The sequence below is a fragment of the Trachemys scripta genome, chromosome 1, assembly GCF_013100865.1.
Source record: "Trachemys scripta elegans isolate TJP31775 chromosome 1, CAS_Tse_1.0, whole genome shotgun sequence".
In the NCBI taxonomy this organism is placed as follows: Eukaryota; Metazoa; Chordata; order Testudines; family Emydidae; genus Trachemys; species Trachemys scripta.
Genome location: NC_048298.1, coordinates 167,308,665 through 167,321,415, shown reverse-complemented (window position 1 = coordinate 167,321,415; position 12,751 = coordinate 167,308,665). Strand labels below are relative to the sequence as shown.

The 12,751-nt window shown below is 40.3% G+C and overlaps 1 protein-coding gene across 3 annotated transcripts in view; it reads left to right on the top strand.

Annotated features, from left to right (window-relative positions):
• CADM2 (cell adhesion molecule 2) overlaps positions 1–12,751 on the top strand; it is a 1,010,468-nt gene that overhangs the window by 162,204 nt on the left and 835,513 nt on the right. The window lies entirely within an intron of this gene.

Below are 12,751 nucleotides of genomic sequence, written 5' to 3'. Positions count from 1 at the left end.
TTTGGCCACTTGCTTTTAACAGGGTGGTGCAATCAACAAAAGATAGATGCCTAGATTTTCCAAAGTGCATATATCTGATTTGAATGCATAAAAACAGATGCACTCTCAGAAATGACCCCACTCATCAGGATTTGTGCATGCATTTACATTTGTGCATATTCACATAAGAGCATCCACTTTTGAAAATCTGGCTCAAAATATTTTATTTAAATTTATTTTGTTTGCTTTTGTTTTTTAAACAGAGTGCTTTCATATGACATTCTCTGGGATCAAGTTTAATCAATAAACAAGATTTGTACAGCTCTAATGTGCACCTTTTATGGGAAGGAGAAAGGGAAGGGGACATTTATTTAGGATTTTTAAGAAATTGTAAGGTTGCTTAATCTCAAAAGTATAAAAGCATGTTAGATTGGCTTAAGTTTGAGTCTGAAACTTTCTAATTTGTTACCTTATTGTTCAGTTTTCCTAGATAAACTTCTAGGATATTTTGAAGTGAAATGGTAGCTCAGAAAATTATACACTGAGTAAAATCTGCACTCAGATGCCCATTTTTAGCTGTCATTTGATTAGGTTATTAGGCACTCTCTCTATTTAAATGTATAACTTGACCAGAAGTGTAAATTAGAAATCTAAGGATGTGATCCTGTCACTGCATCCCACATGGGTCCAGGCCCATAGCCACATAGGTGCAATTGCAGTATGACGGCCTAAATGACTAAATGTCGCAATTAATTGTTATCCAGTGATTCTGGTAGTAGTATATTTCAAATTATTCAAGCATAAGTAGACAAGTAATACATTTATTGACATCATATTAATAGATAGTATCTGTTGACATAGCAATATATCACTTAATTCCAAGATAAAAAAAAAACCTCATTAAGATGGTGTTAAGGCTGAGAGTACATATCAGTCATTTAGTGTAAAGTACATTACAGGAATGTTGTAGTTATCCTCAAAGCTAGCATTAATAAATCCAGGAAATTTAGAGTTTATTTTTTACTTAAGAGAAATCTACACATAACTGTGCATTTCTGTATCTTATTAAGGTATCCAGACAAGGTTAACACTGCCCTGTTATGGGCACCATGTAATATCCATATGGCTATGATTATGACATTTTAGTACTTATTCGAATGTGTCTTTATAACTCAGTTTCATCTTATCTGAGAGAATTTTTATTTTCCCTCATGGCATTTACCTTAACTCTGGATTTCCAGAATTTAGAATCCTTAGCCCTATGGATAACAGCATGCCTGTAATGAATTTTACTGATGTATTTTCTCATTCTTTGCTCAGTCTTACAACATTTTTTGTCTGGGACTTTCCAGTGGGAAAGTGAAGTGAATCTGCCTTTAGGGAACATGATAGCCTAAATTCTGTCAGGAGATGGAGAGGAACACTGTGAGGTGCAGAAGCCATCCTTATTAAGAGCAGCCTCTTGCCTCAGAGCCTTTAAGAACAATAGATGGCAGCCATTTTGAGGACAAAGCAACTCTTTATGGAATTATCAAAAGATTATTATTCTTCAATCTTTGATGTAGGAAAACCTTCAGTTAAAAAGAAGAGCAGCAAAAGTTACCATTAATTTTGTGGGGTGGGGGAAGGGAACTCTTCAGATTTACCCTATATACACAATATCAGTGAGTTTGAAATAATGGAAATTTTGAAGACACTGTTGTTCCATTATTAAGATCAATATGGACAAACAAAAATTGGCAAAGGGTGGTAACTTTAATAAGCACACTTTTAAATTATTTTTAACTCCTCATCTAATATACAAATTTACTTGTAAATTATCAGAGAATTCATTCCATACTCAGAGTAAAGGAGGGGATAAGTTGTATTGTTCATATATAACAGGCTGAATCCCTGCTTCAGCTGCAAAATTCAGCTCACCAAAATAGGCGCCCCCCTAATTAATTTTTCAATAAGATGTATAATAGTCCGTAAGTAGGGCGATTTCTCTCAGTGTCCTTCTTTCTTATTAGGAAATTCTAATACTTTACAAAAATGCCCTTTGTGGTTTGGGGGTGAGGAGCTATTTGCAGTAGGTCAGTTGTATATGTCCCTGCGTAAAATGTGACGCATAAGTTACAATGAGGAATGTATTCTTATAGGAGTTATGCTTGTTTCAAAAGGAAAATATACCCTTAAGTTTAAAGAGGGATCTGTATATTTTAGCAAAGTGGACCTTTTATGCATTTCAATAATTAGAATATTTTCTGTAGTGGCATTTAGTGTGTAGGTGTTAAATCTTTCCCACAACAGCACTTAAAACCACTTTAAAAAAAAAATGAATTTAAAGAGCTTGCATTATACACCACAGTCTCTTTAACATCCAAGTATTATTAAGTAATAAGAAATGCCTGTGATGCTATTTGACTTGTGAGAAGAAAGAAAATTGTTTATTTCTGAACCTAATTAGATAATGCCAAGCAAATTAGGAAACCACTTAATGGTAAGTGAGTATTCTGGTATTTAAAGTGAGGTTCATGTTTTTAGTTTTAGCTAAGAGTGGGCTTATGAAAAAGCAATCTTCAGGCACATTTTAAAGTAATTTTATCTACTTGATTTCTACTGTATCTCTGGATTCAGAGAATATGTTTAAAAAATTGCATGCATTTCCGAAACAAACATTCGGTTACTCATGTTGGAGAATTTTATTGCTAGTTAAGAGTAACAAAACTCTTTCCTGTATCTGAGTTATATGACTTTCCAAACCCTTGTCAAACCCACTGCTTTTCAGTTTGCACTGCCTGTATTTTATCCCCCATATCCCTCTTCTGCCCCCTTGGGTCTGTGGATGGCACATGACCTATCCCCACATTCTGTTCCCCCACTGTGATCTTGCCCTATTGCTCGGGCGAAAACAGGCTGGGCCCCAAAGCATGTTTCACAAGTGTGTCTGAATTGCACAAGCTATGAAAACAACTGCTTTCACTGAATATGTTCACTAACAAATGTCATTACACACCTCAGGCGTCTGCCAAGCTTTCTGTGGAATGAACAGACCAGTAACTGTGTGGACTTTGGGCCCCCATCATCCACTCCAACCACAGTGTATGATGTAGTATGTCCCACCAGATCCTAGTTTGTGCTGTCTCTCTCAATCTAAAGTGTTCATCATAGTTAAACCTAGTCATGCCTCCACATTTATTAGATGCCTGCCTGAATATATCCATGTATTAAAACAATGCTGTGCTTCTGTCTGGGTAAGCCTATAGAATAACTCCTGCACAGATCAGGAAGGCAGCCTCCCAATTTTCCCATGTTCTAGCTACCCTTGGCTGGGTGGGTATTTCATTACCCCGCTTACTATGTCCTGGCTTACTGTCTGTCAGCACCTCCCTGTGCAACAATGGTAATATGTCTGCCTATTCACCTCTCAAAATGTTATCCCTAGTAGTACTGAGAAGGTGACTTTCCATTGGGTCAGCCATCAAAGCATAACTCTGACCTTTGGGGAACTGTCAGTGCCCTGTTGCCCCAAGCTACCCCTAGGGCTGCAACTCCTATCCCTCAGAGAAATCTGTCTTCCATTAAGGGCTGCCATTGCCTGGCAGGAGACTGCTCCACCTGACTATTACCTGTCTCCCTGTCAAGGCTGGATCCCCACTTTGAACTTTAGGGTACAAATGTAGGGGCCTGCATGAAAACTTATAAGCTTAACTACCAGCTTAGCTCTGGTTCCGCTGCCACCATTTCCCAATTAGATTCCCTCCCTGGGAAGCCCTGAGAAACCTTTCACCAATTCCCTGGTGAATACAGATCCAAACCCCTTGGATCTTAAAACAAGGAGAAATTAACCATCCCCCCTCCTTCCTCCCACCAACTCCTGGTGAATCAAGATCCAAACCCCTTGGATCTTAAAAACAAGGAAAAATCAATCAGGTTCTTAAAAAGAAGGCTTTTAATTAAAGAAAAAAAGTAAAAATCATCTCTGTAAAATCAGTATGGAAATTAACCTTACAGGGTAATCAAACTTAAAGAGCTCAGAGGACTCCCCTCTAGTCTTAGGTTCAAAGTACAGCAAACAAAGATAAACACTCTAGAAAAAGGTACATTTACAAGTTGAGAAAACAAAGGAAAACTAACACGCCTTGCCTGGCTATTTACTTACAAGTTTGAAATAGGAGAGACTTGTTTAGAAAGATGTGGAGAACCTGGATTGATGTCTGGTCCCTCTCAGTCCCGAGAACAAACGCACAACCAAACAAAGAACACAAACAAAAGCCTCCCCACCGCCTCCCCCCCAAGATTTGAAAGTATCTTGTCCCCTTACTGGTCCTTTAGGTCAGATGCCAGCCAGGTTACCTGAGCTTCTTAACCCCTTACAGGGAAAAGGATTTTGGAGTCTCTGGCCAGGAGGGATTTTATAGTACTGTACACAGGACAGCTGTTATCCTTCCCTTTATAGTTATGACACTCCCAAACTCAGGCCCATACTGGGCTTCCATTACTATTCCTTCTAGACCCCCACATCCATGGGTGGTCCCAGGTGCTGCAATAATTGCAGGTTACCTTATAGCAGATGTGTAATACTATTAGCATCCATAGAAGATGTGTGTACTCCTAACATCTCTGATTCAGCTGGGACTCCTGATCCTCCCCCTAGCCTATTTATTATCCTGCTAGGTCCATCCTCCCCTACACCATGTAAGTCCCCTGAGGCCAGATGCCTGACCCCCTACCCTCACGAGGGACCCCCTACTGATACCCATTTCCTCATTGGGTGGCTAGGGCTCACCTGGGACATCCAGCCCTTGCAACCTCCATTCCTCTGGTGCCAATCAAACTCACCCCTGCCAGCAGTGTCATCCTCCTCACCTACAGCCTGTTGAATTGGATAACCTGGCTCTGGGCTACCCACTACACCTTGCAAGCCATGCAGTGCTATGGAAATAATCTCATAAGCAACTGCCTAGACCACTTGAATCAAATCTTTCCTGGCTGTCCCACCCGCAAACAAAGCCAGCTCACCCATGGGGTGTTTGTTTCCCCTGGATCCACCTTACCCCTCAGCTAAAGGGACTCTGTTTTGATAAACAGAAAGAACATCCTGGGATCCAGCCCTTTGCCCAAGTGGTGAGGATCCATCCCTTGGTCCCCCATGGCCCTTCCAGCCCCACTCCATTCACGCTATGCTGGGTTTGAAAATCCCTCCCCTCTCTGTTTTGGCACTCCTGCAATGGGGCAACAGGGCACTGCCCAGCTGAAAGGGGGAAAACATCTTCCCGCTTCCTCTTGCACACCTGTTGCAACTTGAAGCAAAGCCTGAAACTCCATCGCTTTTATTCTCTTCCTCAACCTGTCTGCTACAGCAGCTGGGAGGGGAGGGGCTCCTTTCCACCATCTCGCTATCCCCACTGACCTGATACGGCTCTAAGCTTTCTCACTAACTGGTTCCCCTTCCTCTTCTGTTACCACCCGCCTGCTTATCCTTCTGTGAAGACAGTGGGGAGGATTTGCCTGCCTTTCCTGGCTCTCACCATCCTTCCCCCCCATGCGTGCCATGCAAATTGGAGAGCTGGAATTCTTGCTGCTCCATGCTGTTGCTCTTAAGGTGTGGTATGGTCATTGCCAGTTGTTGCTCCTATACATCATATATTAGAGTATTTGTATAACTTAAAGGTTCTGGGTGTGTCAGTACCATCTGTAAAAGTTCACTTGGCTCCTATATTGGTACACTATGTGTTGGTAGGTAACACATTTGTCTTTGCACATGGTATAGTTAAGGGATTTATGAGTATTTCCTATTTATATCCACCTGTAAAATATCCATTCTCATTGTGAGATCGGAATTCAGTGTTACAACCATTTTTAAATCCTGTGAGCCCCTGGTGGAGTACTTGTTGCTATATTTGCCTATTAAAACTGTTTTTATTGTGGCCATAATATAGGCTAGAAGGGAGCGTGAGCAAGTTACCCATCCTAATAACTTACCTAATGTCTACAGACTGGGAACGTGTGGAAGGGAGGATGATATGCTCATGTTGACCTATCCCATTAAGGATAGAAGTTGCTGCATTCCGGACCAGCTGGAGCATCTGCATTACTTCAACTTTCTGCCTCAGATCCAGCAAGTTACAGTAGTCTGGAGGTGACAAATGTGCTGTAGGAAGATCCGCATCAGATGGGAAAGGACAGTCTCTTTCCCAGAGAACGTGACATTTGGGGGCGGCTCTCTAAAAGGAGATTTTACTTTAACAATGCCTTCACATTCACATGATTAACTGTGTTTTGTGATAACAGAAAGGAGCCACCTGGTATTTTCTCATATACTGTACCTCTCTGCACATCTCTGAAGGAAGCTTAAGGTTAACTTGATTTCTCACAGGAATTGAAAATCAATTCTGCCATCCTTTAGTCATAATCCTATAAACTACAAAGAGAAACTGCTCTATTCTCAAATTATATTTGAATTTGCTCTGGGAATTAAGTTCTAGTTTTCTGAAACTGAGGGATTTTATAGGATGACAAGCCCTTTTTGTCAGTATGTACTTTAATAATAAGTAATCCTGAACTGATAAAGGGGTGTATTATTCTCAAGAATAGAAAAAGAATATTTTTAACTTAGTGGGCCCCAGCCCAACTAAGCACTTAAGTACATGCCTCACTTTAAGATGTCAGTTGTCCTACTGACTACATGTACTTAAAAATGAGCAAGTGCTGAACTTTGATATGCTGGAAAGGGAGTCACTGCTGTCAATGGCCAGTTCACTAAGGCTGTGGTGACATCCTGAATGCATGGAGAGAGATTTTGCACAGACAAAAATGCAGTCATTTGCAGCTTTGGTATTTTCAAATTGTGCATTATAAAGCAATCATTCAGGTTTCTTCAAGGAGAATTTTATGTGACAATGCAGTAGGCTGTAGGTTTTCCCTGTATCAAATGCTTTTCAGAAAGTTTAGTCAGTCATTTTAGGTGTTTTCATCTATACTCTTTTTTTTTTTGTTTATCCAGGCTTTATGTTGGCTTGCTGCTTCTTGTAAAATATCAGTTCAATAAGACTTTTAAAGTATTGGTAGTATTAGGACCTATATAATAGAGCTTTGAGACTGTTAAGGTGCAGCATGCTTGGACGTGGAACCAGGGTATCCCTTGTCCCAAGTGAGTGCTCTTACCACTAGACTAACAGTAATTCTCACTCTGTGGTCCAATGACTGTTCAAGGATTTCATACAAAGAGGAACATCCTAAACATGAGATATTAAGAGTCAGAATTAGGTTGCATCAGGTAGCTGAAAAGACACACATTTAAAACTTTACACTTGGGTCCTGTGGTGTATTGAAAACTATGTTGGAATTGTAGGCTATCACATTAATATGTAAGGACATGAAAACTTGCTTGCAGGTTATAACAAGCCACTCTAGAGCAAGGTGAGGTGAGTTGTGCCTCTCTGCCATAGGTAGCAGCCTGCTCTTCCCCCTCTGTGTGTGTGTGTGTGTGTGTGTGTGTGTGTGTTAAAGTTGTATATTGCAACCTTCCTAAACAATATTTTGTGTTTTACTCTAATTTCTGTTTGTATGCTATGAAACATAACAGACTATTAGAGCTCCACTGCTGTTAATAGAACTCGAGGCCATAGTATGTATTTAATCTTCAGTTTTTGGTAATTAAGTTAGAATATCATTTTAATTTGTTTTTTATACTGAGGGATAGATTTTCCTTAGGATATTCTGCACCGGGATTTTTCGAAGGAGGTCATATTTTAAAGTAATGGTTTGACTGATTCAATTTAAGCTATTACAGTTTCATATAAATTTTATTTGTAGAGTCTAAGAGTTGTTTATTAAAGTAATTCTATAAACATGCCATTTCAATCTCTGGTAGTGATAGGCACACTTTCTTTATTTAATCCTCGTGTCTTTTTTTAAAAAAATTTCTAAAACTTTTTTTTTTAAAAAAGAATTTGCAAATTAAAATTCCTGTGAGTCTCGCAAAGGTTTTTTTAATTTCCCAGAGAACGGTTTTACAGGCTGGGCATGAAAACCACTTCTGACTGTTCCTTTTGTGACCCCTCAGAGGAGACATTCAGTTTGTAACCAGACCAATAAACAGGCAAAAATCTTACTTAGGTCCAGATATGTCCCAGCCTTGTGCAGCCATGCAGGGGCATAAGAGAGAGCAAGACCACTTATCCTCACTGCTCCACTACACAACCTCCCCAGATTGCTACTCCAGGTGCTAGGAGTTGAGCAGACTGCAGGGCTGCTACTTCCCTGCAAACAAGTAGGCTGCAGGGGGACAGAACCTTCACTGCACTGGCCAATGGCATTAGCCAGTGAGGAGGGGAAGTAATCTATACCTGTTAAGCGGTTGTAATGCATGAATTCCATCTGCTCCTCAGGAGCAAGAAGGAGGCAGGAAAGGAATTTTCATTTTCTTTGACTGTATCATATCTGTAGGTGTCTCCTTTTCATAGTGTCTGAGTGTCATATAATCCAACAGGGAGCTGGTCAATTACAGATAGAACTGTTCTGATGCCTTTAACTGGACAGGCTGTATATGTGTATGACAGTCTCAAAGCCTACGGGCAACCTTGTTTCATTCTGAAACAAGGCATGGAGACAGTTGGGGGTCAAGTAAATACTGAGGCTATATCATGTAGGTGAGCACCAAATAGACACGATATTAGGGCTTCTATAAGAAAAATCTGACAGCTATTTTATATTTTCCTATTTTTAGTTTCAATTTTTTCGAGCCCATAAAAACTACCACAGTGACAGCCTTGAGCAATCCAATGCTTTTTTATTAATGCATAGACAGTGTACAACACAGTGACAGTAGTAGTTTGTTTTCCTGATTTGGACTTTCTTTTGCTAAAGCCTTGATCCTTCAGTTCACTGTGAGAGAGCACCACTGCACCCACACAAAGCCCCACTGAGTTCAATGGGGTGCTGTGTGGGCACAATAAATTTGAGAGGATAGTTCAGTCTTCATGTCATTTCAGCCCTAGGCCTTTTACAGAGATTACCAACAGGGATACCAAATGACATCAATTATGATGTTTTTGTGATAAGGACAGCTGTTTCTTAGGAACTGACTCACTTTACAAAGATATAGGTTTCAGATGGTCATGATTTTTAGTCTCTAACAATCTGAGGTGGGTTGACTCTTATATCCATTACCAATCCCTTGAGCCATCCAGACTCTCAAATCAGATTTTTTTACTGAAAGTTTCCTCTGACTCAATTTTACAATTGAGTGTTGAGGAGAATGATGTACTTCCAAGTGGAGTGGCAATTCTTAAAAAGGAAGCATTGGAATCTCATTAAGTTAACATGAATCTTATTCTTCTACCCTTTGACTTTCTTGATTATGTAGATTGTAATCCCATATGGGCAGGAATCTGTATTTTATTGTGTGTTAGTACAGTGTTCTAGAGAACAATGGGGCTTGAATTTTGAATATAGCCTTTAAGTGCTACTGTAATTGAAATAACATACAATCTAAGAAGCCAATGTTTTTGCCAGCAAAGAACAACAGGCTTTTTTTCATTATCTTTTTCTAAACCTGAAACTTTTTTCTGTTTGGGAAATATAGGTTTAACCTTGAATGAAAAAGCATTGCTAAATGAAAGGTCAACTAGTGGGCAGGGCCAGCTCTAGGCACCAGCCTGGCAAGTGGGTGCTTGGGGCAGCCACTCCGGAGAGGGGCGGCACATCCAGCTATTTGGCGGCGATTCGGCGGATGGTCCCTCACTCCCGCTCGGAACGAAGGATCTCCCACCGAATTGCCGCTGCAGATTGCAATCGCGGCTTTTTTTTTTTTTTTTTTTTTGGCTGCTTGGGGTGGCCAAAAGCCTGGAGCCGGCCCTGCTAGTGAGTTAAAGAAATTTATCCTTTCTATTTTAATTGTGCATGCATGAGGAGAGAATCTAATTGCTTTGGCACTCACTGTACTACATTGTTTGTTATATATGATGATTTCATAAAATGTAAGAGAGATAGTATTTTCTTCTTTTAAGCACATATGTCACCACTTTTACTAGGACTTACGTTGGCATTACCTATTCAAATAATGTTATATCTTTTCTTGAACTGGGAAGCATTCTATCTTTTTTTTTTTTTTTTTTTTCCCAAATCTAGGTTAGTATGAATCCTTCTAAAATTATTTTGAACTATGATATGTCTCAGGACATTTTTTTAGGATATGGACTGCAGCAGGCAGAAAAATAAATTCTGATGAAATTTTAGAGAGCCTCAAATTATAAGAGACTAGAAGTCTGTGCTGGAAAAAAAAATGAACCTGGCAACAGTTTGTGGAAGAATGTCAAAATCTAGAATTTGAGGAAAGATACTGAAGCTAATTATTGTAGTGTAGGGTTACCATACGTCCGGTTTTTCCTGGACATGTCTGGCTTTTCGGCAATCAAACCCCCGTCCGGGGGGAATTGCCAAAAAGCCGAACATGTCCGGGAAAATGCCGGCCTGGCACTTCCCCTCCCGCAGCTGCTCTGCTCCTCCCCTGACTCTTCGGCTCTGTTTAAGAGCCGAGCTGCCCGAGCGCTATGGGCTTCGGGCAGCCCCCTTGCCTCCGGACCCCAGCCGCCGGAGCCCAGGAGGGGAAGTGCCCGGCTGGGGGCGCAGGGTCCGGAGGCATAGGGGCTGCCTGAAGCCCAAGCGCTACTGGCTTCATGGTTTGCCGGGCAGCCTCCAGACCCTGCACCCCTGGCTGGGTGCTTCCCCTCCCGGGCTCCAGCTGCACTGGGGAAGCCCGGCCGGGGGCGCAGGGTCTGGGGGCTGCCCGGCAAACCGTGAAGCTGGTAGCACTCGGGCAGCCCTTTTCGCGTGGCTGGGAGTGGGAGGGAGGAGGGGGCGGAGTTAAGGCGGGGTTGGGGCGGGGAAGGAGCGGAATTGGGCGGAGCTGGGGGTGGGAAATGGGTGGGCCCAGGGCCCCGTGGAGCGTCCTCTTTTTTTATTTGTTAAATATGGTAACCCTATTGTAGTGATTGCTTTTTCTTATTTGAGTTTTTATTGTACAGTTAATACAAATATACAGAATCAAATCACCTCACAATGGATATGGAAATGTTCTCAGAAAAAATATGCAATTTTTCAGATAATATACAACCCTTCATTTTAATCTGTTCTGAGATAAAGGGATTTCTTAGACTCTGATAGATAATATAAAATAATTCAGTTAATCTCTGACTGGGTAACTTGTCTTCGAACTGTACTTAAATGAGCCATAAAGACAGAGTTGATTGACTCAGTTTTGTGCCAATGACTTCGCAGTAGTCATGCTGCCATAACTTCAGGAAGGAGAAAAACAAAATCAGAAAAGATTCTTAACCAGTTGCAAAGAAAATAATTATTTTAATAACTCTAGGTTCATGTTATTGATGATATTTGGTTCAAGGTTACTCCAGTTATGGCTTTAGAGAATATCACAAGCAGAATAAATTAAAGATTACAGAAATGCTCTATACATCAATTTTTTTCTTAATGCTTCCTCTATCCATCTTCCTGTTTATATGATTTCTTAATCAAAATATTTTCTCAATGGATATGTTGCTCTGTCTGCCACTTAGTATCCTAGACAAGACATCTACCATGGAAGCCAAAGAAAAGATTATAAACCCTTTAGGGGCAGGGATTTTCTTCAAGGGTAGGGCTTGTTTCTTTGTCCCTAATTGGGACCTGTGGGTGCTAACATAAATACTTAAAGGTCCTACAAATTAAAAGGTTATATGAGAGTTGCACGTAATATGAAAAATAGTTTGAGTGCAACCAACACATTAAAATGAGCCAATCAGTCTGCTACATGTCACTTACTACACGGGAATGAGGCTCCAATGAGAGAAGATAGTTTCTGAATCTCCTGGAAGACTAGGTTTTATGGGTTTAAACCTTTAAAGAAATGTGACTGAAATGTGTTTATTTCTTCTGGCTTATGCAGCCAAGAAGTGTATAAAGACTTTTTAATGATATTTTCTTTCTTTTCGGAAAAACCTATAACATGCGTTTCTAAGACATTCTAGGAGGCAGGAATTTTCACCAATACCATTAAAAGAAGAGTGGGGCACTGTTTCTATTCTCTTGAGCTCTAAAGAAAAAGGGAAAGACTTGTGTTTCAAAGTACTCAGGAATTTATATAGCTCTGTTGGTCAATGCTGTATTAAAGACAACTTTTTTGACATAGTCGTATTAATAGTGTTGCTTTTACAGAAGTCAAAAAGTGAACTTTAGACAAAACAGTTAAAAACAAAAACACATACAATTACCACAGATGGGAAAAAAATAATCCACCTTCTGTTGCAAGGAGGCTCAAACCCAGTCAGCTATGTGTAAGGAAAACCACAAACCTGAGGCTGAGGACTTGTCTGCATGGTGGGGTCATGTGCTGTACAGAGATGTGATTTCTAAACACACAAACATGTTATGCATGAATTAATCCATGTAGATAAGACCCCGTCCTCTGAACACTTAAGTAAGAGTTTTACTTTATTCATTTGAGTAGCTCTAGTGACTTAACTGGATCCACTCCCATGAGTAAAGTTAAGCTCATTCTTAAGTACTTGAAGGAGTGAGGGAACAGATTTTTTTTTATTTTCATTCTTTTGATGGGCTTTTAATACTGTGTCCAATTTTATATGGTGAAATCTAGCCCTGTTGAAGTTGGTGGGAGTTTTGCCGTTGATTTCACCTATTATATTTAAAGTATAAGTCAAAGTTGCTGTTTTCTAATGGGCAGACACATTTTATTACACTTACAAATACTTTTAGCAGTTTTGGTTTTCTG